The 25817-nt window shown below is 44.5% G+C and overlaps 1 protein-coding gene and 1 long non-coding RNA gene across 15 annotated transcripts in view; one reads left to right on the forward strand and one right to left on the reverse strand.

Annotated features, from left to right (window-relative positions):
• Nucleotides 1–25817, reverse strand: part of FOXN3 (forkhead box N3) — a 460729-nt gene that overhangs the window by 207290 nt on the left and 227622 nt on the right. The window lies entirely within an intron of this gene.
• The window catches only part of LOC117975874 (uncharacterized), a 62766-nt gene that overhangs the window by 27600 nt on the left and 9349 nt on the right, over nucleotides 1–25817 (forward strand). For both annotated transcript variants that reach the window (XR_010109832.1, XR_004666272.3), the window contains exon 2: nucleotides 1–25817. This exon is cut by the window's right edge. This is a non-coding gene — a long non-coding RNA (uncharacterized LOC117975874).

Below are 25817 nucleotides of genomic sequence, written 5' to 3' on the forward strand. Positions count from 1 at the left end.
AAGGAAAGATGGAAAGGAGAAGTTATCATTTCTTTCTCAAGATCCTGGCCCCATGAGCCTCAGTGTAGCCCTAGTTCCTGGGATCAGCACAACAGGCAGGGAAGAGAGGCTCTGGCGCCCTGCAGACAGCACCAGGTTCTTGGCATCAGGAGCTGGATCCAGAGTCCCTGATAATCCCAGCCACAGAATATCTCAAACTCACCAACATGTCCTCTAAATATCAGCTATGAAAAGGCTTCCACTCTTGCACCTGTCTTGCTATTATTTTACAGATGTGTTCTAAAAGCTATAAAGACGGAAATCGCTATTAGTGTGTCACTTACGTGATATTCAGACACCTGAGCTCTGTGATGATTTTAATGCCCCACAGGTCTTTCAGAAATCCACCTGGTATACCTCAGAACGCCCCTCCATCCGCAAGGGAACGCATGTGGAACAGGTGGAGAAGGAATTCTTTTAGGCCCATGGGTAGAATTGTAAGGACTCTTGTAAATGCTTCTTCTGTAGTAGAGAAGTTGGACGGTATGTGTGTGTGCTTATGCGTGTTTGAATGGACGCAGGAAAAATCAATAATCTGCTTGCATCAACACCTAAATAAAACCAAAATAATCCCATGATTTGCCTAAAACCAAATTAATCTCTAGGAAAAACCTGCTGTGACAGAGTTGTGTGGGGGTGGGAATTACAAAAGAAAAGCAGAATTTCCCCGAGCTTCCGCTTTGCAGGAATCTCTGTTCCGTTACTCACTATTTTGAGAGAGCCCTGCTTCTTCCTCCTTCTCACCACCACACGTCAATGTCATTTTCACAGGGGGGAGGCTACAGGAAGCACACATCTGCAGTGTGTCACCTCCCGAGGCTGACAGATCTACTCAGTATTTGTTTGGGTTGAAAATAGTTATTTTTTTGTACTCTCTACACCATTGTTTCCCAAGTGCCAAAAGCAGTCAAGAGCTAGCACGCTAACAACGATCAATCATAAAATGATCATGAAAACATCCAAATTATATTGACTTTGAAATACTGTCAAACTCTACACTGCTAAGTTCTAATAAAGAAAAGGAAACAGAAACACACCCCTCATACTCCAAGTCAGAAGGCCAAAGAGGTGGCATCTTTAAAATCACTATCTAGCTAAATCGGTTTCATCCAACTAAATCTTAGGATCCTCCCAAATTAGTTTTACCACTCTGTCTTGGGAGGGCCTTTAGCAAATAAGGGTTTAACTCTTCTTCTCCATCTGAAACCTCATCACATGACATAGGCTGACTAAAAAGGATAGAGGCACAGAAGCATTTAAAAAAACTTCAAACACATGCAAAACACACAGGAAGCGAAAAAGCGGATCATTTTATATACTTCTAATAGCTGCCATGCTATGCCACTTCAAAGAGTCAAACTATTACTCAAATGAACTCAATATATTACGTGGCATGAAGCCATAAACTCTCATATACACACAAAGTACACATGGAGAGATTTTAAAATTTAACATGAATGTTAAATAATTATTACAGAAAAACATAAAGTAACTAGAATAACTAACAAAGTTATTCTGTAATAACTTTATTATAGGCCGAGCCCAGTGGCTCACGACTGTAATCCCAGGACTTTGGGAGGCCGAGGCGGGTGGATCACGAGGTCAGGAGATCGGGACCATCCTGGCTAACATGGTGAAACTCCGTCTCTACTAAAAAATACAAAAAAATTAGCCTGGTGTGGTGGCGGATGCCTGTAGTCCCAGCTACTCGGGAGGCTGAGGCAGGAGAATGGCATGAACCCGGGAGGCGGAGCTTGCAGTGAGCCGAGATTGCACCACTGCACTCCAGCCTGGGCGACAGAGAGAGACTCCGTCTCAAAAAAAGAAAAAAAAAAAAACTTTATTATAGAAAAAAACATGCACATTTGAAAAGTTTTGTCTCCTGATAGGAAACAGGAATGTACAACGATGTGGTAAACTTGTCTGGAACGTGGGCATGTTCCTCTTTTTTTCTAACAGTTGTTTGTATCACACCCACAATCTTAAAGTCGAAATTGCATAAGCAAATTACAAAGAGGATAAATGGTAAAGTAAAAGACATACATTAAATTGCCCTCTTCGTGCCTTTTTTTAAAAAAAAGTTTGAAAGGCAAGCTGACAGTGCTAGTAGGGATGAGGGGAAATAAAATTCACCACTCATTGCATTTACATAAATAATGTGTTTAAATACATAAATATTCATTTTTAAAGCTCAAGGCCTAGTAAAAGAATTTCTAAGCATATTGAATGAAGTGGAGGGGGCAGTTGACAGCCAGCTCTAACTTCAGGCTGCAACTGGTGATTTCCATGCTGCACACAGTAACAAACGAGTCAGGTTTTATGGACGGCAATAAAGGTAACGTGGGCCTGACACATGGATGCCCTTGGTTGGATTACAACTGGCCCACCTACTGCCACTTTATCTTCTGGTTGTCCGTAGTTACTCATCTATTTTTAAATGTTCCAATGTGATCTTATCAAATTGGCACATAATTTGATCACCATATTTCCATAACTGGAAGTTGTTGAAAGTACCTGGCCAGGTAACAGTGACAGGGTGTGTGTACTAAGCCAGAGAGCTTCAGTTATGATTTTTTTATTTTAATAAATAATCATGAGCCCTTCTCTCTCAGTGAAACACAGACACTGGATTGTTTGGTGTTTGTTCTTGTGGAGTGGCCATTGGCCACGAGATCACCAGTCACCCATCTTCCCTAATTTTCAACAGGGAACTTTCCTGGGAGTTCCTGGGTTGTGAGCCTGGCTTTTTTAGCCACAGCATCCGGCCAACCAACACATCCACTTTTAAGGAGACACTGCCTCTACAGTGCCTCTCAATTCTAGAACAAGCACTCACTCCAACCATGAAGCAGATCCCTTTCAACAAAGGGTGTCTAACACCGACTGCACCCTGATGTGGCAGCACCCGGCTCCAAAGATAAATCCGAAACCATCTCCGACCCACATGTGAGAAGCTGCAGGGACCAAATAACATTGTCAGTGTTATCGATTCCTCCAGCGTTCTTGTCAGCGCTGGGTAAGATATGGACAAAGCACCCTGGAACCAGAGGATATGCCCGAGGTTGCCAGGGAGAGGACAGGGGTGCCAGGGAAAACTGCAGGTAAGAGGCTGCCAGACCAGTGCTCCAGCGGGAACACAGGGTCAGGGAGACAGAACGGGGGTTGGAGGCAGGGGATAAATTAACACTGTGATTCACGGGTAGGGGGATGGAGGAAAAAATTAAACAAACAGAATCTACCCAGAAAGACCAACTGACCTGGCCCCTGGGAACAGTGGCAGCAACCACGTGGAAAAGGCACTGATGCCTGAGCTATCTGTCCCAGTGGCTGTCCAGAGAGCCAGGGCTCAGCAAGCCAGCCTCCTGCCCCAGAAACCTCCCCTCGTCTCCCAGAGGCCTATGTTAGAGAATTTAAAAGGTAAATGACTCAACCCAAGCATCATATCTTCCTCAATCCCAGCATCCCATGCTCCTCACAAATTATGTTCCTGTGAGATCAAAAGGTAGGAGCTGCTGACCTCGGCAGGTGTGTGTCTACCTCAGAAACTGCTGAGTTCTGCTATCAAAACGAATCCCAGGCCGGGCACAGTGGCTCACACCTGTAATCCCAACACTTTGGGAGGCCGAGGCGGGTGAATCACTTGAGGTCAGGAGTTCGAGACCAGCCTGACCAACATGGTGAAACCCCGTCTCTACTAAAAAAATACAAAATTAGCCAGGCGTGGTGGCACATGCCTGTAATCCCAGCTACTTGGGAGGCTGAGGCAGAGGAATCGCTTGAACCCAGGAGGCGGAGGTTGCAGTGAACCAAGATCACCCCATTGCACTCCAGCCTGGATAAAAAGAGTGAAACTCTGTCTCAAAAAAAAAAGAACACTGAATCCCTGGCCAGGCACAGTGGCTCACACCTATAATCCCAGCACTTTGGGAGGCCAAGGAGGAAAGATCACTTGAGCCCAGGAGTTCAAGACCAGCCTGGGCAACATAGTGAAACCCAATCTCTAGAAAAAATGCAAAAAAATTAGCCAGGCCTGGTGGTACACGCCTGTAGTCCCAGCTACTCAGGAGGCTGAGATGGGAGGATCACCTGAGCCCAGGGAGGTCAAGGCTGCAGTGAGCCATGATTGTGCCACTGCACTCCGGCTTGGGTGACAGAGTGAGACCCCGTTTCAAACGCAAACAAAAGACAAACCTGAACCCCAGTCACTAAGGTATTCACCTCAGCTACTACAGTGACCTAGAAGATTTACACAGGGTCACAGGGGCAGCTGGGATAGCATACCTGTTTCTAAAGCCTTCTCAGCTCAGCTGAGAACTCACTGCAACCTGGGGCACAGAATAGTCCTCCTGAGAGTCAACCCAAAGCTCATCCAGTTAATTAATAACTGACGTGATAGCCAACGAGAGGGCTATGGGAGAGAAACTCCGCCAGGGGTTAAGAGTTACTTGATTAGGAGGCATAGGGGAAAAGATCCCTGGCTGAACAAACACTTTACACAGTGCGTTTCATCTGACAGTGCCGAAGTGCCCTCTGGCCACCATGTCATGAGTCCTGAGCTGGGCCTCAGGAAAGACTCTTAGAGCCACTCTACCAACCTTCCTGGGGGAGGGGAGAGGCAGAGAAGCTTGATGCGTTATGCAGGAACACACATGGATACTTCCCAACCACACTCTCAGACCATGCTTCAATTATTGATTAGGATTTCCAAAAACGGCCAGCTTTTGATTATCCGTGGAGACTTTATACATAAGAAATTTTTAACTCACTCATTATACTGCTGAGTCACCTGGCCTAAGTGTCAGTCCAGCTTGGAACTTAGAGTACACACAAACATCTTTAGTAGCAGTGATAGTAGCAGCAACAGCAGCACTGGCAGTAGTAACTATTCATATTAACTTACAACTGACCATGTGCCAAGCACCAGCCAAAACATTTTACGTACATTATTTATTTCACTTAATTCTACCAACAAATCTAGAAGAGAGATAGTATATGTTATGATCCTACAGATAAGGAAAGGGTATTAGTCCATTCTCATGCTGCTGACAAAGACGTACCCAAGACTGGGTAATTTTTTTTTTTTTTTTAAAAGAGGTTTAATGGACTCACAATTCCACATGGCTGGGGAGGCCTCCCAATCATGGCGGAAGGCAAAAGGCATGTCTTACATGGCAGAGAACAAGAGAGAATGAGAGAGCTTGTGTAGGGAAACTCCCCTTTACAAACCCATCAGATCTCATAAGACTTGTTCGCTATCATGAGAACAACACAGGAAAGACCTGTCCTCATGATTCAATTACCTCCCCCTAGGTCCCTCCCCACAACACGTGGGAATTATGGGAGCTATGATTCAACATGAGATTTGGGTGGGGACACAGAGTCAAACCGTATCAGAAAGTAAAGTTCAGACAAGTTAACGAATTTGTCTAAGGTGAAATGCAGGCAGCTTGATTCTGGAATTAATAAACACCACTGCATAGCTGCAACAAAAACTGTATCACTTCCAAGTCAAATCACAAATAATTTTGGATTATCCAACTGCACTAAAATGTACATCCTTGAACAGTAGTGTCACAAAAATGCTTTCTAATACTGTGTGCACACACACACGTTTTCTTTAATTATTCATTTCAGCTAAGAATCAAAGTCAAAGTTACTATTGTCTTTATTACAACTTTGTATTTGTGCTGCTGGCATGTGACCACATATGCAGAAAAAAACATCATCTGTTTGTACACCACATTTCAAAGAGTGATCAAATATCTCAGGTGGCCCTAAATAACTCAGTGAAGGAATTTGAGATTAATAAAGCCATTTATAGCCGTAAAAATGGTCTCTGAAAGGACACAGACTTTCCCAAGATCACAACCAGCAAGAGGCAGCAAGAGGCAGAGCCAGGCTTCAAACCTGGGTCTTTGGGGTTGCCCCCATGACAAAATTCAGCCCTCTAGAAATATTTTCAAATAGGTTGGGATGGTTCAGAGGGTTCCCACGGCTGCACAAAGGGCTGTACCAAAACACACAGAATCCCAAAGAGTGGGAAACTCATGCACATCTGTGCCCATGCTGACAGTCTCCCCAGCAAGCAGAAGCCAAGGTTTCTGAATTCACTTGGCAAGAAGCAGGTTCTTCAAAGTGTGTGCTATTTAGAAATGTTTAAAGGGAATAAGCAGAGAAAGAACTTTGGTTTGATGCGCATGTTCCAAAATGAATGAGAGAAAGCTAGAGCCCAGTGTCATTCTTCTGGAATTATCTGCACTGGATTTGTTTGGCAAAACACACAGAGCCGTAAATTACACTCAACTCCGGATAGGGTCTGCATGGCCTGTAGGGTCCATCTACCCCAGTGAGGACGTAACTTCATTTCTGGTGGTTACCCCCTTTAAGTACATAATGAAACTTGTAAGTACACAGAAGGCACTGTTATCAACCTTTTAAGGCAACAGAAAGGAAAGTACTTTGAGTTTTCCAGCAGTGCAGCGGTTCCCCAACACAACAACAAAACCGTGCGTCTATTTCAGCACCACTGTCTTTCCCTATGTGGCAGTCCTAGGGACAACTCACGGCTTGCTTATTCTTGAATGGTAAGCAGCTTTCTTACAAAGTTTTGATTTTATTTTTTTTAAGGGTTCACTCTGATCACTGAAGCCTGAGTCAATCTGAACAGTAGCACCCAAGAGTCACCAGGGTCAGAGAAGCTGCGAAGAGGCTCACTGATCAGAAAGGCCAGCTCTGTCCTCTTCCTGCCCGAAAGTGGCCTGGGGAGGAAGGTGGGGGCTCTTAACTTTGGGAGGGATCTCTTCTGATTTTGTACCCTCTTCCAATGATGGGAAAGTAACTATCAAGTGCTTGAAAATAAAGACTATCAGAATACAACCGAGAAGAGTCTGGGGTTCTGTTTAGGCTTTTTAATTAAAGAAAGATCCTTAGATATTAAACCAACCAACAATCCAAGAAAACCTCCCATCATGATCCACTCGGCCACCAGAAGCCTCATTCATCTTGTGTGCCCGGCATTAAGCACACAAATCTACTAGATATTCAAGGCACATGGGAACTGCTGCAACAGCTGTTGGTCCTCTCCCCAGTCTATATTATGTACGTGTGCTGGATATATTCCACCTGCCCCGCAGAGCGCCTCTTTAGCCTCCTCCTGCCTGCTCCTAGCCCCAGGAGACTGGCATTTATGGATGCATCTACAGGCTCCCCTGCTCATGGACTTCCACCAAGCTCCACCAAAGGGAGGCACCAGAGCAAGCAGAGAGGGGAGGAGGAGAGTGAGGATAGGAAAGTTAACCCCCTGACTCCCTCTGTGCTGGGCTGCAGTGAGTGAGCTGCACCCTGCTATTAAAGACCATGACCCCCACCAAACACCCATTAGCCCAGCTACTTTCTCCTCTGGCATCTATTATCTGCTGTTCCCCTTCACCCCTTCAGGTCCTGGGGGGATGGAAGTTCCCTGGTGGTAGCCTGCCACCCTCATCCTGGGGGAGTGCACCCCCAGCTTTGCTAGTTTCTTGCATCCCTGCCCACCACTGAGAACTCATCCTCTCCCCAGTTTCTTCTTTTTGAGTGTGCCATCTGTCTTCTGCCAGGACCGTGACTGACAAAATAAAAAACGGAATTGATTATCCTAGAATTTCATTCTTGGAATCTACATGCCACAATATGTACATAATAATTCCCTTGCAATTTCCCCAAGTCATAAAGGATAGCAATCAGGCAGGAAAAAGAAATATGCCACCGAAACTACCATAATAATTTACTATCCTGCAAAACTTGAAAAAACAGAATTCATCTTCCTAAAAAGCACAGTAAGCTCTGAAACATGAAAACTCGATTACAGTATTAGAAAAGTATAGTATTACTAAAAATATTCTCTGTAGAATTCCTTATAAGTGCATCATCAATGGTTACTATTATGTTTCAGAGTCAGTCTAAATGCACATAAAAATTGCAAATAGGACAACAGTGTCAGTGAGGTTTCCAATTTGACAACAGCTGACTGAAACAAAATCTTACCTGAGCCACTATATAGAGTTGATATTAACTACATTTATTATAACAGGAATTCATTTATTCTAACAAGAGCACCATACAATCAAACTTTCCAAGAGTTTAAGACTTAACAGTCAACCTCATCCTGAAGACCACTGTTGTTATTTATTAGGTCAGGGTAACCCACAGGAAATTAAAACAGGAACCAAAGTTTCAAATTTAAAAACTATGCGCTGTCTCATGGGGTGAAAAAAAAAAAAAATCTCCAGCAAACCTAGAAGATATAAAACAAAAAACACCACACTAATAACAACATGCACTGATATTCTTTAATCGCCGAGGGAACTATTCAAATCCAGGTCAATATCACAATGTTAAAAATAAAATTTTAAATGGCTTTCAACAAGTTAAATGTAGGCTGGTGCAGTGGCTCACACCTGTAATTCCAGCGCTTAGAGAGGCCAAGGCGGAAGGATCGCTTGAGCCCAGGAGTTCGAGACCAGCCTGAGCAACATAGGAAAATCCCATCTCTACCAAAAATGTAAAAACTAGCTGGGTGTCGTGACGCAGGCCTGTGGTCCCAGCTACTCAGGAGACTGAAGTGGGATGATCACTTGAGCCCAAGAATTCGAGGCTACAGTGAGCCATGACTGCACCACTGCACTCCGACCTGGGCAACAGAGCGGGACCCTGTCTCAAAAAAAAGAAAAAAACAATTAAATGTAAACCATGTGTTACCAATATATTTTTAAAGACACTGAAAGCGTGTTTCAATCAGGGTTCTATAAGGAACAAGTCAGTAAGACTTCTTCATCTAAGGCCAAATGATCAAGTGAAAGCTATCACAGCTTTCCAAGAAGACCTGAGTTCTATAGTGGGGTGCTGGTTACCTTCCCAGGGTTTTGGCCTGTTGCTACAGGTCCTGGAGTTACAGCATTTCAGAGGAAGTATTTTGCAACAAGTATTAAGAGAGGGAGCACGTAAGCAGAAAGTCTTTTTTGGGGTGGGGGTGGGGGGAGACCCATGATGAGATCCAGGTAACAGCAGCCTTAACTCTTTTCTGTAGCTTTCCCATACAGCACAAAGCAGTGACCATTTTACATTTATTTGTGAGGTTGTGACTAATGTCTATGCCCTCTAACTAATACGTTAGCTCTATGAAGTTAGGGGCTGTCTCTGTGTTTGCTCATGACCCAGGGCCTAACACAGTGCCTGGCACACAGTAGGTGCTTAATAAATTCTCCAGTCATCTAAACCACACCTTTAATAGTAGGACTGAGGAAAATAAAAGTTTGATAGATCACTACATATACTTTTTAAGACATTTTTGTCTTTGGAACTAGTAAAAGTTTTACTATTCAAACTAAAAATTAAGTCAAAGGTAAGTAATACAAATTAAAATAAGATACAACTACATACCACTGGAATGGCAAAAATGAGAACACTGACAATACAAAGTGCTGTTCAGATTGTGAAGCAAGCAAGCAAACACTCACAAATAATAAGAATGTAAACTAGGGCCAGGGGTGGTGGCTCATGCCTGTAATGCCAGCATTTTGGGAGGCCGATGCAGGAGGATTGCTTGAACCCAGGAGTTCAAGATCAGTCTGGGCAACACGAGGAAACCTCATCTCTAGAAAAAATACAAAAATTAATGGCATGATGGTGTGCGCCTGTGGTCCCAGCTACTTAAGAGGCTGAGGTGGGAGGATCACCTGAGCCCAGAATGTCGAGGCTGCAGTGAGCCATGACGGTGCCACTGCACTCCAGCCAGGGCAACAGAGTGAGACCTTGTCTCAAAAAAAAAAAAAAAAAAAAAAAAAGAAGGATGGAAAAGAAAAGAAAAAGAAAAAGAGAAAAGAATGTGAACTAGTACAACCACTTTGAAAAACAGTTGGACAATTTCTTATAAAGTTATACACATACTTGTATGACCCACCAATCCCACTCCTGGGTATTTTTTCAAGAGAAACGAGCTCACATATCCACATAAAGACTTGTAAAAGAATGTTTAGAGCAGCTTTATTCATAACATCCAAAAACTAGAAATAATACAAAACCCATCAGAGGGCCACTAGACAGACAAATTATGGTATGTTCATAAAATGGAATACTACTCAACAATAAAAAGGAATGAACTCCTTACTGATACACACAACATGTATGATTCTCAAAAACATTATGCAGAGTAAAAGAAGTTAGACATAAAAGTATACTATTCTTGCCGGGCGTGGTGGCTCATGCCTATAATCCCAGCACTTTGGGAGGCTGAGGCACGCAGATCACAAGGTTAAGAGTTCGAGACCAGCCTGACCAACATGGTGGAACCCCATGTCTACTAAAAATACAAAAAAAAAATTAGCCAGGTGTGGTGGTGCACGCCTGTAATCCCAGCTACTCAGGAGGCTGAGGCAGGGGAATCGCTTGAACACAGGAGGTGGAGATTGCAGGGAGCTGAGATCACACCATTGCACTCCAGCCTGAGTGACAGAGTGAGACTCCGTCTCAAAAAAAAAAAAAAAAAAAAAAAGTACTATGCTATGATTGCATTAATACGAAATTCTAGAAAAAACTAATCTACAGGGAAAGAAAGTGGTCACACCACTTCTGTGGCTGCCTGAGGGTTTTGGTGGAGGGGTAGGAGATTGACTTGACTACAAAGGAACTGAAGGAAAACTTTTCATGATGAAACTGTTCTGTATCTTGACAGTAATGGTGGTTACAGAGGTATGTACATATTAGTCAAAATACTTTCAATGGGTGTATTATTTTTCACTAATCCCTCTGGTCATCGTCAAGTATATGTTGTTATTATATGTAAATTATGCCTCAATGAAGTTTTTTTAAAAGAGCAAACCACAAATTTAAATTTTTTTAAAAAGTACACAAAATAACCTAACTAAAAAAGCAAGTTTGCAACATAACCTCACCAGAAAAAAAACTTTTTCATACCACATTTTAATTCAATACTGATTATGTATCCTAGTAGATGTACATCCATATACTACAGATGAAAGTGAACTACAAAGAAATATTGTTTCAGCCAGACATGTATTACTAATAGCAAAATGGTATAATTTTGAAACTATTTTATGCACATTATAGAATAAAGCAAATAAATGTGTTCACAACATTAATAGTATTAAGAACCAAGCAAAAAGATATAAATACAAAATCAAAGATTGCTAAGAAAAAACTCAGTAACATTAAATGTGAATTGACAATAGCAATATAAATTCATGAAAATAATAATACCCCAGCTATAATGAATACACCCAGTGTCCAGTTTCAGTTTATCTTATTTTATTTTTTTTTTGAGACAGAGTTTTGCTCTCGTTGCCCAGGCTGGGATGCAATGGCGCAATCTTGACTCACTGCAACCTCCCTCTGCCCCCGGCCCCCCAGATTCAAGCAATTCTCCTGCCTCAGTCTCCCAAGTAGCTGAGATTACAGGTGCCTGCCACCATGCCTGGCTAATTTTTTTGTATTTTTAGTAGAGACAGGATTTCACCATGTTGGCCAGGCTGGTCTCAAACTCCTGACCTCAAGTGATCCACCCGCCTCAGCCTCCCAAAGTGCTGGGATTACAGGCATGAGCCACCACACCTGGCCTCCAGTTTCAGTTTTTAAATACCATTCTCCACTGAAAGGAATCAGGGCTTTTTGGAGAAATGGATGATCTCATGTCTGGAAATGAAAAGTGTAAGATGAGTCCAGAACTTTTTTTTGTGCAAGAAAGTACTTAAAGACTAAAAGGAGTATGTTCAAAGGACAAAAGAGGCAGCTTAAAGGGCCTCAATGGCCAAATTTAGGATAATTTGGGCATCAAAACAATTATTATAATTGATTATAAAACAACTGACTAAATAAAAACCCATGAGTCCATAGTGATAGTCACAGAGAGATATTTATTTGCCACCATTAGAGGCGATTATTACACCAACTCTTTTTTGTAAAAATTGGTCATTATAGTTCCTTTTCAGGAATATCAACTAATGATAGAATTAGAAAAATCACCATTTTGCAACTTTCGGTAAAATAATTCAGGCAAGAATCATCAATGGTTATGCACACAGTGCCCAAGTATCTCTGCGTAGGCTATGTGCTCATTGCCAAAAACACACCTTCCAATGGAGAGATTAGCATGACCACCCTCGGCCGCTGATCAGACTTAGCGTCACTAACAGTGGACAACCTGGTGAGACGTAATGGTTTAACAAGCACCCAGCATTGCCTGGCAATTGTTTAAATAAGCTTGAGCTGCCGGGTGCGGTGGCTCACACCTGTAATCCTAGCACTTTGGGAGGCTGAAGCGGGTAGATCACCTGAGGTCAGGAGTTCAACACCAGCCTGGCCAACATGGTGAAACCCCATCTCTACTAAAAATACAAAAATTAGGTGGGTATGGTGGCAGGCGCCTGTAATCCCAGCTACTCAGGAGGCTGAGGCAGGAGATTTGCTTGATTCTTGAACCCGGGAGGCAGAGATTGCAGTGAGCCGAGACTGCACCATTGCACTCCGGCCTGAGCAAAAGATCAAGACTCTGTCTCAAAAAAAAAAAAAAAGCTTGAGCCTAAATAAGCATTTGGATCTGACTTCCATGGGACACAAGGCAAGGTGAACGACACCACAAGGAAATAATCCATCAAATTCAGGATGTGGGCATTCCACAAAACAACTGGCCTTGACTGTCTCAGAAAAAAGAAAAAAAATCGGTTTCATCAGAGGGGGAGAGGAAAATGGGAAGATCATTCCAGACTAAAGAGATTAAAGAGATATAAAAACCAACAGCAGTGCCCACACCTTCACTGGATGCTGGTAAAAAATAAATAAATAAATAAATAAATAAATAAATAAATAAATAAAGATCTTAGTGGACAACTGGAGAAATCTGAATATGGACTAGATGACAGACATCGAACTGAATTATTTGAAACTTTCTTAGGTGTGACAATAGCGTGGGGTTATAGAAAAGGATGTCTTTGTTCTGAGCTTCATGCTGAAAAGTTTACAGGTGAGGTGCCATGATGCCTACAACTTTGTTTTCATCGGTTCATATAATCTACACATAAAGAAGAGGCAAATACAACAACATGTTAACAATTACTCATTGCTATTCTTGCAACTTTTCTGCATGTTTGAATTTTCTCATAGTAAAAAATACGAAGGGAAAAGAAAGAAGCAGAAGATAAATGACCATCTGTAAAACCTTATTACAGAGAGAACCTGCCCTCTACCCATCTCCACAGGTGTTACAAAATGAACTGCACAACTCGTATGTTGAAACCAATTCATGTGTTGAAGCCCTGGCCCCGAGTACCTCAGAGTGTGGCTCTATTTTAACACAGGGTCTTAAACAAGTAATTGGGAAAATGAAGTCATTAGGGTGACCCCTAATCCACTATGACTGGTGTCCTTCTAAGAAGAGGTTTGGACACAGACATACACAGAGAAGACCACGTGGAAGACATGTGGGGAAGGCGGCCGTCTGCAAGCCAAGAAGAGAGGCCTGCAAGAAACCAACCCTGCTGACACCTTGATCTTGGACTTCCAGCATCCAGAACTGTGAGAAAATAAATTCCTGTTATTAAGCCAACCAGGCTGTGGTACTTTGTTATGTCTGCACTAGCACAGTAACATCATGATAGGGAAGATTTCCAGCAAAAGGAGAAAGATGGTTCCCCTAATCCAAAAGGAAGAACAGCTTTTGCTACCTTGTGCATATTATCCATTCATTGATACAGAAAATCAAGAGCTCCCAGGATAGTACGTGAGTGTGCATGTAGGGGGTGGGAGCTAAGATAGCTACTCAGGATGATGTCATGTCTGCACCATCAGCTGGGGAATACCCAGACATGCTGGAATCACAGGCTCTCTCTCGTGCACCCACAGGACTCCTTCTCTCAGAGCCAGACAGGTCTGGGGACAGCCCTTGCTGCCTGGATGATATCCTGGGAGAGATGCTTAAAACGCCCAAGTCTGCCTGCTGTAGGTGATCTGACATTGGATTTTTCATCGCTGAGCAGAAATGTTTCAAATATATATTAAAGTCATTTCTCCTTGACATAAAAGAAACATTCTCAGGCTTATCATGACAAGAGGGGACAATTTAAATATTTCTTTAACTGTGTGCATTTTCTCCCTTTTGGAACAAAAAAAATGCAAATAAAAACTAGGAAGAAAGGAGAAAGGCAGGGAAAATGAGGTCACATTGAATCTCTTTTTGCACTTTTTTTTTTTTTTTTTGAGACAGAGTCTCACGCTCTGCAGCCCAGGCTGGAGTGAGTGGTGCAACCTCAGCTCACTGCAACCTCTGCCTCCCAGGTTCAAGTGATTCTCCTGCCTTAGCCTCCCGAGTACCTGGGATTACAGGCACACACCACCACGTCCAGCTAATTTTTGTATTTTTAGTAGAGACAGGGTTTCACCATGTTGGGCAGGCTGGTCTCAATCTCCGGACCTCAAGTGATCCACCTGCCTTGGCCTCCCAAAGTGGTGGGATTAGATGCATGAGCCACTGTGCCTGGCTCACACATTTCTTGAATCATGCCCAGGTTATGAGAATAGAGGGTCAGGGCCAGAATCTTGGAATATGAGTTCTAGAAAGGGTTTTTGTGATACCCTGGCTGGCTTTCTTCACTTGGCATTTAAGGAAACTAAACTCAGACGGGAAGAGCTTGCCCAAGAGCATGCAGCTAGTGGTCTGGCTGTGTCTCCTCAGTGCCAGCCATGCAGGCTTCTCCCCATCTGACCTTCACTTGGGGACCTTCCCTGGCTGTGCTGAAACCCATGGCTTCATGAGTTGTGCTGAGCCCTCCCCAGTCGACACTGGTGAAGATCGAAAGATTTTGCTGGATTCTAGACCGGGGTTTCTCAATCTCAGCCCTATTGGTATTTGCGGCTGGGTAATTCTTTGCTGTGTGGGAGCTGTCCTGTGTATTGTAGGACACTGAGCAGCATCAATGGCCTCTACCTACCGGATGCAGTAGACCACTCCCCTGACAATCTCACAACCAAAAGTGTCTCCAGACCTTGGCAAGTGTGCCCTGGGGAGCAAAATCACCTTCAGTTAAGAACCACTGCTCCAGAGCATGAAGAACTACTCAGCTTTGGCAGAAAGGGAATCCCAAAATATAAGCTCAATTCATTTTATTTTATTTTATTTTATTTTGTTTTATTTTTATTTTTCATTATTATTATTGAGATGGAGTTTCGCTCTTTCGCCCAGGCTGGAGTGAAGTGGCACAATCTCAGCTCACTGCAACCTCCGCCCTCCCTCCCCACCACCAGGTTCAAGGGATTCTCCTGCCTCAGCCTCCTGAGTAGCTGGGATTATAGGTGCCCACCACCGTGTCTGGCTAATTTTTTTTATTTTTAGTAGGGACAGAGTTTCACCACATTGGCCAGGCTGGTCTCAAACTCCTGACCTCAAGTGATCCACCCGCCTCGGCCTCCCAAAGTGCTAGGGTGACAGGCGTGAGCCACTGTGCCTGGCCAAGCTCAATTCAAACGCAGAATAACAGTACCTTTTCCCTTACCACTGACTTCACTACTTGCAGATGACTAAGGTCTGTTCCTTGTTAAAGTCTGATATGATTTAGCTGCGTCCCCATCCAAATCTCATCTGGAATTGTAGTTCCCATAATTCCCACATGTCGGGGAAGGGACCCAGGGGGAAGTAATTGAATCATAGGGGCACGTACTGTTCTGTGATAGTGAATATGTCTCACAAGATCTGACAGTTTTATAAATGGGAGTTCCCCTGCACAAGTTCTCTCTTTGCCAGCCACCATGTAAGACATGCCTTTGCTCCTCATTCATCTTCTGCCATGATTGTGAAGCCACCCAAGCCACGCAAAATTGTGAGTCCATTAAACCTCTTTCCTTTATAAATTACCCAGTCTCAGGTATGTCTTTATTTGCAGTGTGAGAATGTACTAACACAAAGTCCTATTTCACAGGGATACCAAAGGACTTTAGTCAAGCCTAAACTCCTCAATCATGTTAACATCAAACAGCAGTCAAGCTTCCTGAGAAGAACATTTTGCACAACTCAGAAAGACCTCCATGTTGACCATGCAGTCCAGTGAGCCCGTACACCGTGCCCGTCTGTGCGCCCAGCATGAAGGCGACTGGAACCACACCCCTTATAAGTCATATCAGCAATCACCTGCTTCTCACTCAGCATGCTGAGGCCATGCACCAGGGTGCCCACAACCCCGTCCTATAAGGAGCAGAGGCAATGGCACTGTCAGCCTCACAGACCATGGGCAGTTTTCTAAGTCACATTTAGAATCACTATTAAAGATGCTTCCCCTGTGGACAAGGGGCAAAACCAGTCCTGAGATGCCCAGAGCTCTACATGTTAAGACTCAAATCAGGCCAGGTGTGGTCAGGCCAGGCGTGGTGGCTCATGCCTATAATCCCAGCATTTTGGGAGGCTGAGGCGGATGGATCACTTGAGGTCAAGGTTTCAAAACCAGCCTCACCAACATGATGAAACCCCATCTCCACTAAAAACACAAAAAGTAGCCAGGTGTGGTGGCGTGTGCCCGTAATCCCAGCTACTCAGGAGGCTGAGGCACGAGAATCACCTGAACCCAGGAAGTACAGATTGCAGTGAGCCAAGATCATGCCATTGCACTCCAGCCTGGGCAACAGAGTGAGACTCCCTCCGTCTCAAAAAAAAAAAAAAAAAAAAAAAGACTCAAATCAAACTCAGCAAACACAGGAGAAAAGCCTCCTTCTAAGATAAATCACCACAAAGGTAACAGTCATCTTCAAATATTATTGACAAATAGCAATAATAATTATCTACTGTGGACTATGTACTCCCAGGATTCCTTGGGTGACTCACAGGATACCTCGAACCCCGAGGCCTACAAAATCACACAGATGATAGGTTTGTTTTAAATTTTATAACTAAAGCCTTTCCAACATCTGGTGACATAACCATAAGAGCCCTCTCCAACTAATTCTAACATTGCCCGACATCCTGGCCATGTAAAGTGTGCTGCCAAGTCTGGCTAGGCCCTGCACCTGCAGCCCAAAAAAAGCCTCAAAAAGCAAAAAAAAAAAAAAAGGTTTGCTTAAGTGAAGGTACAGGCCAAGTGTGCTGGCTCCCACCTGTAATCCCAACACTTAGGGAGGCAGAGGTAGGAACATCACCTGAGCCCAGCAGTTTGAGAACAGACTGTGCAACATAGAAGACTCCATCTCTATGAAAAAATTAAAAAAATTAGCCAGGTGTGATGGTGCGCACCTGTGGTCCCAGCTACTCAGGAGGCTGAGATGGGAGGATCTCTGGAGTCCAGGAGTTCAAGGCTGCACTGAGCTGTGATCATGCCACTATACTCCAGCCTGGGCAACAGAGAAGGAGGGGAGGGGAGGGGAAGGGAGGGGGAAAGGGAGGGACGGAGGGAGGGGCGGCAATGCCCCAGGCCCTTTGCTTGATCCTCTCAACTACTCCTAAGCTTGACCTGGTGTGTCTGCAGCCCACACATCTGCCTGTCAATTGATTATCCTCTCTAGATGACCCTTTGGCCCCTTGAGTCCATCATGGCCAGACCATAACCCATTCATCACCTTGCCCCACTGCTTGTCAGACCAAATCCATTCTCCTCCCTATTCCCCTCGCCTCTAAGCAGACTTAAACCTAGATTCTTACTTCCCTTCCTTGTCTGCCTACCCTATGACCCCCACAGCTATCATCAGAGCCTGTGGGTTCTACCTCTGTGACAGTAGGTCTGGTGTCACCAAGTGTACACCTTGCTGCCAACCTAATTCCATCCTTCATTATAACCCGGCTGGACCGCTGACCCATCACTCTACTTCATTATACTTCAAATCCCACTCCCACACTCCATGCCTCTCCGTGCTCCAAGCCTCCAAATGTTCCCCAGTAGAGACACAAAACACCCTCACTTCCAAGCCTGAAAGTCAAGCCCTTCCCAACATGGCACCTTCCTATCTTTCTGGCCTTCTCTTATGCCATCCCATCTCTGTTCCCTCATGTTCTCCACTTCTACAAGTTTTCTCTCCAAATGCATCTATACTCATCTGCATTGGCTCAAGCCACTGTCCCTACCCCGCCCACAAATGCCCTTTCAGGTGGGGCAGGAAGCACGTGGGTTTGGGAATAGGAAGGATCTGAGTTCAGATTCTGTTCTGCTCCTTCCTAGCTGTGTCACCTGTGATCGGTTACCTAATTGCCTCTCTGACCCTCAGTTTCCTCATCCATAAAATGGAACAATCATTGCCACTTTACAGAGTGTTGAGCTCTTTAGATAACATATGAAACCGCTTGGCAAAGAGGGGATGGTGTTTGAGGCACAGAAAACACAGACAAAAGCTTGGAGGTCTCCTTGATGATGACATGTACATGAAAGGGACGGTGAAGAAACTCCCCAGCTAGAGGAAGTGCCCTCCTGGGTCCAAGATGGGAGAAGCAGTAGCAGGAGGCTCCCCAGCAGGGATCCACCCAACACCATTCCCTCGATACTCTATTGCTCAGAACACTCAAGCAGTTTTGTGTTTGGAGCACAGTTTTGGGTGGTGTTTTTTTTTTTTTTTTCCCTTTTTTGGCTAGAGTCAGTACCATCTGTGAATTACACTGCGGTAGCCAGGTTTTTTGATAATTTGAATAAGACCTCAGGGAGTCTGAACTAAACATATGTCCCTCAAAAATATAAAGTAATTCATATGCTTTCATCTATTAATTGGGAAAATGAGCTTTTATCAATGTCTAAATGTTCACGAACAGGCAGAGAAATGTCAGGTTCTACCACATGTGACATGGCAAAAAAGACATCTTCCAACGCATGAGGCTTCTCCAGGCAGACATGAAGAGGGACACACTAGCCTGATAGAGCAGGCAAAACGGACGACAAATATCAGAGGTGAGTGTATTGCACCAAATTAGGTTGGTGCAAAAATAATTGCAGTTTTTGCCATTACTTTCAATAGTTTCCCAGAGCTGCCATCACAAATTAACACAAACTTGGTGGCTTAAACCAACAGAAATTCTCTCACAGACCAGAAGTGTGAAATCAAGGAGCCGACAGGACCTGGGGAACATCCTTCCTTGCCTCCTCCTGGCTTCTGGCGGCCCCCGGCCGATCTTGGCACTCCCTGGCTCACACCTGCATTGGTCCAGTCTCTTCCTGTGTCATCTTCCCCACATATCTGTTTCCTCTCCTCTCCTCTCCTCGTAAGGACACTAGTCAATGACTTCAGAGCCCACTCAAATCCATTCTGACCTCATCTTAACCAATTACATCTGCAAAAACCCTATTTGTATTTTTACGTATTCATTTTTTTTTTGAGACAGAGTCTTGCTCTGTCGCCCAGGGTGGAGTGCAATGGTGCGATCTCAGCTGACTGCAACCTCTGCCTCCCAGGTTCAAGCAATTTTTGTGCCTCGGCCTCCCGAGTAGCTGGAATTACAGGTGCCCACCACCATGCCCAGCTAAAAAAATGCTATTTTAAAATAATTAGGTCACTAAATAAGACTCCAGGTGGACATGAATTTGGTGGGGGGGGACATTTCAGCCCACTACAGTGATAACAGAGAACAGCAGGGGATATGCTACAATCATTAGAGCTGAAAGAACCTCAAAGGTAACCTTTTCCACAGATGTTAAACAGACTTCTTCTCTGATGCCAGCCCCAAGGGATTGGTGGTGGCTTCTGAGAATGGTGCTCACAGAAGCAGCTGAGGATGACAGCTGTGGCCAGCGATGGATGGCTGCCCTGGGCATGGCATGCGGGAGAGAAGACCAACTCCTCACCTCTGCGCCCACCAGCCTGCTTCACTGTGCTCACTTTGCAGATATAGAAACTAAGCCTGTGAAATGCTGAAGTCATAACTCTACTTAGTGGAAGAATCAGGACCAGAACCCAAGTCTCCTGAGTCTGCATCTGACAACCAGCTCTTCTAATATGTATCAGGAACATACAATTCTGAGTCACAGACAAGCTGCTTATTATGGGCAGACACTAAAAAACAACTAATGACTTTCATTCATATAACATGGTTTCATCCACTTGGAAAACTGTTTTGGTAATCTAGATTAAAAAAAACTTCCTTTCTTCAACAAACATCAGCCCCACACCGACCACAATACCAGGAATGAGTCCTAGGAATACCTCATCTAGTTGTAAAAAATATATATAAAGCAATACAGAGATGCAGAGATAAAAATAAGCCCTGTCTTATGGTTCCACTGAGAAGAGGGACATGACCCAGCCTGAGCAGGGAGAATCATGGCAGACTTCTTGGAGGCGATGATGGCTGTCAAAGTCTACAGGATGAACAGGCCTTAGCCAGGGGCAGAGAAGGATAAGGTCATGACTAATGGCAGGAACAACAGCCTTGATGGCTCTCTGAACTGGAGCTAAGGTTGCTGTACGTGTTGTAAATTACATGGTTTTATATCCCATGGAGAAACAGCCTTACGATGAAATCTTTTTATAAACTTGCACCTGGAGATTATGTCTCTCTCCTAAGTCGGCATCTTACCAGGGAAGGAGAATTATGGAATCTGCCGAGTTTCCATTTTTGCCTTGGCTGTCAGGCACTCAATCACAACAAATATATTAGGTCAAGAATTTGGAATATTTGCTTTCCCCTTTCTCTACTGCATTTGTCTATTTTCAATTTTTACCTTAGCGACCTGATTGTGACCTATATGTCTTATGGCAAGCCCTATGAAAAGGAAGTGGGGTATAAATTATAAATGTGCCAATAAAGAATACTGGCTAATGCCTACATAAACATGCTAATAAAGAATATTGGCCAATATCTACAGAGAGTGTCCGGGAGGTCTAAAATCTATAACCCTATCACCTTGAGCCTAAGTTAAGATGCCACATGGCTCATCTTTTTCAAAAGTCCAAACCCATCAACTTCAGAGAGGAAAAGGCTTAATTAATTATAGGTAAAGCCATCCGTGTCCTGAGGCAGATGAGACCAATTTCTCTCTGAATAACAAAAGCTGAGGCAAACATTTAAAAAAAAAAAAAAAAAAGGAGGGCTGGGTGCCATGGTTCACGCCTGTAATCCCAGCAGTTTGGGAGGCAGAGGCAGATGGATCACCTGAGGTCGGGAGTTCAAGGCCGGCCTGACCAACATGGAGAAACCTTGTCTCTACTAAAAATACAAAATTAGCCAGGCATGGTGGCACATGCCTGTAATCCCAGCTACCTGGGAAGCTGAGGCAGGAGAATTGCTTGAACCCAGGACGCGGAGGCTGTGGTGAGCCAAGATCATGCCATTGCATTCCAGCCTGGGCAACAAAAGTGAAACTCTGTCTCAAAAAACAAGGAGTTGGCTAACGTTCTCTCAGGCCTCTTACTGTGAGTGTACATGAGAGGGAGAAAAAAGCAAAAGAGAACAAGATGAGAACTACTTACGTAACTGAGGTGTCAAGATACTGGCTGAAGGCCATCCTCACAAAGACTCACTTCTACTCACTGAGAGAATAAAAGAATTGCAGATTCAGACTCACAACGGTTCTACTCTCCAACAACTGAAAACTTGATCTCTCTTTGCTTTTGTCAACTCAGCAAGTTTATGGGTAGGTTTGACACGCAAATGCCTTCGGTGACAGCAAACAGCTCAGCGGATGCACACGGGGGAGCTCAGGAGGGTGGGTGAAAATTTCACTCTTTCTCCAGATGTAGGAGGATCTAAGTGTTTGGGGAAAATTAACCAACCAAAAATTATTTTTTAATTGCTTCCTGTGCACAGAGCACTTGCTAAGTGCCACCAGAAATGAAATATAAGGCATCTCCCCTGACATCGAGGAGTGTGTCATCTGCTCTCTAGTGAAAGCAGGAGCACTGGAGTCAGGGACACACATGTGGTCTCCCATCTGTCAAGGTCGTCCACGGACAGCCGCAGAGGCCTGCCCTGCACAACTGCAGGAGGTGCCATTTCACAGGGCTGCAACGTGAAGTCATAGTTCTAATCCTGGCACAGCTAGGCTAGGGGAACTTAGCAAGTAACTTAACCAACTTCTAAAGTGGTTTTGAGAATTGAGAGATTAGACAGGTCAGGTTAATTAAGATAGTGCCCAACACCTAACAAGGGCTCAATCAATGCCAGCTCAACAAATCATCATCTAATTAGAGCCAAAGCACACTCTATTAGTCAGCTCAGACTACCAGAACAAAATACCACAGACTGTGTGGCTCATACAACAGAAGTTACTTTTTCACACTTCTGGAGTCTGGGAAGTCCAAGGTCAAAGTGCCAGCAGCTTCAGTTCCTGGTAAGGACTCTCTTCGTGAGAAGAAGACGGCTGCCTTCTCACTGTGTGCTCATGGGGCCTGCCCTTGGTGTGTGTGCATGAATAGAGTGATCTCTCTTCCTCCTCTTATAAGGCCACCAATCCAATCAGATTAGGACCCCATCCGTATGGTCTCAACCTTAATTAGCTCCACATTGAGGGTTTGCGCTTCAACATATAAATTGGGGGGTGCCAGGCATGGTGGCTCACGCCTGTAATCCCAGCACTTTGGGAGGCCGAGGCAGGTGGATCACTTGAGGTCAGGAGTTCAAGACCAGCCTGGCCAACATGGTGAAACCCCATCTCTACTAAAAATACAAAAAATTAGCCAGATGTGGTGGTGTACCTGTAGTCTCAGCTACGCGGGAGGCTGAGGCACAAGAATCACTTGAACCCAGAAGGCGGAGGTTGCAGTAAGCCGAGATCGTGCCACTGCACTTTAGCTTGGGAGACAGAGCAAAATTCTGTCTCAATCAATCAATCAATCAATAAACAAACCAACCAATTAGGGGGGAGACACAATTCAATCTATAGCACCAACATGAAGGAAATGACCGTCAGTATAATATTTACTGAGTGTGTACTATATTCCAGGAGTTGTATTATCATTATTTAATCTTTAAACAGCCATGTGAGAAAGGCATTATCCTCTCATATCAGAGATGAGAAGGTAAAGCTCATTAACAGTAATTACCTTGCTGAAGGACACACAGCTAGCAAGTCGTAAAACAAAGATTCAGCCCTAGGTCTCTCTGACTCCAACTTCCACCCTCCTGAAACTCATCTGCTCTGCTCCTTATTTCATTAGATGACAGACTTTATTATAAAGTTTATTATAAACTACATAGACAGACTATAACTGCCAAGGGCCAGAGAGAGAGAGATTAATAAGATCAGGAGTAGATTCCATTAAGGAAATGGGCTTTAAACGGAGCCCTTAGGACAGAGTTGGTCTGGGGTATACAGAAAGAAGAGGGAGGAGGAGCAGGTAAAGCCAGCATGAACCATGTGCACCATGCAAGGTGAATTCTGCAGGGCAGGGCAGGCACCCACCTGCGTCTAGCAGCGGCACACTACAGAGAAGCAACATGAAATAAGGTGGCTAAATGGGGCTGGGCACAGTGGCTCATGCCTGTAATCCCAGCACTTGGGGCAGCCCAGGTGGGTGGATCACCTGAGGTCACAAGTTCAAGACCAGCCTAGCCAACATGATGAAACTCTGTCTCTACTAAAAATACAAAAATTAGCCTAGGCGTGGTGGCGTGCACCTGTAGTCCCAGCTCCTTGGGAGGCTGAGGCAGGAGAATCGCTTGAACCCAGGAGGTGGAGGTTGCAGTGAGCCGAGATTGCGACATTGCACTCCAGCCTGGGCAACAGAACAAGATTCCGTCTTGGAGGGAAGATAGCCTAAATGGGCGAACACACACTCCATGGGGCCTGGAAAGTCAGGGAGGAGATGAGAACTCACTTCCATGGATGGCAGCAATCACTGAGGCCATCTGAGCAAAGGATACAGTAATGACAGTGCCCAGGCTACCAGGACAGAGCCTGGAGACAGTGAACGCTGCACCTGCAACTCAGGGATGGAAGAGTGGGGCCGCTGCAAGCAGGGTGTGGGATGCTGCTGGGTGTGGGCCACAGGGCCCAAGAGCTTGGCTCTGCCCTTATCAAGTTATCAGGGTCAGCACCTAGGAAGCCAGGAGAATGAATGCGCCATTGACTTACTCAGCAGAACTTCTGGAGCCCCCCTGCACACAGCGCTGTCCCAAGCACTGGGTTAGACTGACTGTGAAGCTTACATTTAGAGGAGACACGTGATGAACAAGTCACAGATAAATGTGTAAATGCACCTGGAGCTAAGTGTTGCCAGGAAGGCTAGCAGGAGGGCTCAGAGAAGACCTCTCTGAAGGGGTGTCATTAAAGCTGGACCCTGATAAATAAGGTGCCAGCTTGATGAGAAGCAGGAAAATCAAGAAGAAGATGCATGAGAGAGGCCAAGAGAAAAGCCCTTGAGCAGGGAAGACATGATGAAACTGGATGGATCACAGACACCGGGGTGGGGGACGAGGCTGCTACCAGTGGCTCAACAGCACCAGCAGAGCACAGGCCCCGCACTGTGACACCAGGCAGAGTTCAGCAAGGGATCCCAGAAAACCAAAGTCGGGTGATCCAGAAACAGAAAACTGGGCCATCTGAGGCTCTGGGAAGAGAACTCGGAGATTCAGGAAATACTACAAGGGCTGATTTTGGAGACTGGGTGACTGGGTGCTTGCTCTTGTGAAAAGGAAATGCTGATCCAGGCAGACTCCAGCAGGGAGAGCTGCAGCCTGAGGGGAACTTACAGGCCCATTTGGGAGGAATTTGCCTCTATGGACAATTCCTCTTTTTTCCCATCTCTGATTCTTTCCTGCAAACGAATCTGGAAGTAAAATGTATGAAAGTGAAAAAAACTTACATGTTACAATGTGCACCTCTTAGGTATAAAGAACTATTCCCTTTTTTAGAGTACTTAAAACAACAAAAAAGAAAGATTATAAAATCTCTAAATATACCTAATGTCTCAGACTCAAGCATCCACAACTACTTCACAGCATTTCACAAACACCCTTTCATTCTATCCTTTCCCTTCACAGCGGTAGATCCCACAAGCACCCAATCAAGACCAAAGATTCACGCCAATTGATTTCCCTCTTTCTCAATTGATGTGTTTAGGAGAATTACGCTCTTTCTAACTCCTATTATTAACCTTTTTAATTTGTCACTTTCATTTTAATAAAACAAGGGCAAAGCACATAAACAATTCAAATGATTGCACAAATAAACCGTGCTATAAAGACAAAGACGGGAAAACTGGTGAAATTGATCTGCTGTCTGGCAGGCCACGGTGGGATGGCTAGAAATAGTCACTTGTTGATGTGTATGTGGCCAAATTCACCATACAAAGGGTAGCTTGGGGGCATCAATATATGATCTTAGCAAATCCACCAGTCATCTCACAGAAACGACCCTACCGGGTCAGAGGTGACTCCTGTCCTTTGGCCCACAGCAGAGCGCTGGACTCAAGGAACAATAAGGCTCTTTACAACTACAAAATGTCATGAAATAAATCCTTGTTTTTCACTTTTATAAACCAAAAAAAAAATTCTGGCCAGGCACAGTGGCTCACACCTGCTATCCCAGCACTTTGGGAGGCCGAGGTGGGCAGATCACATGCACTCAGGAGTTCGAGACCAGCCTGGGCAACACAGTGAGACCTCATCTTTACAAAAATAATAATAATAATAATAATAATTAGCCAGGCATAGTGACACAAGCCTGTAGTCCTAGCTATTTGGGAGGCTGAGGTGGGAGGATTGCTTGAGCCTGGGACGTTGAGGCTGCTGTGAGCCATGGTCATGCCACTGCACTGCAGCTAAAATGACAGAGTGAGACTCCCTTTAAAAAAAAAAAAAAAATACACTGGGCATGTTTTCAGCCATATGTTTCAAT

This window comes from Pan paniscus, chromosome 15 (assembly GCF_029289425.2).
Source record: "Pan paniscus chromosome 15, NHGRI_mPanPan1-v2.0_pri, whole genome shotgun sequence".
In the NCBI taxonomy this organism is placed as follows: Eukaryota; Metazoa; Chordata; class Mammalia; order Primates; family Hominidae; genus Pan; species Pan paniscus.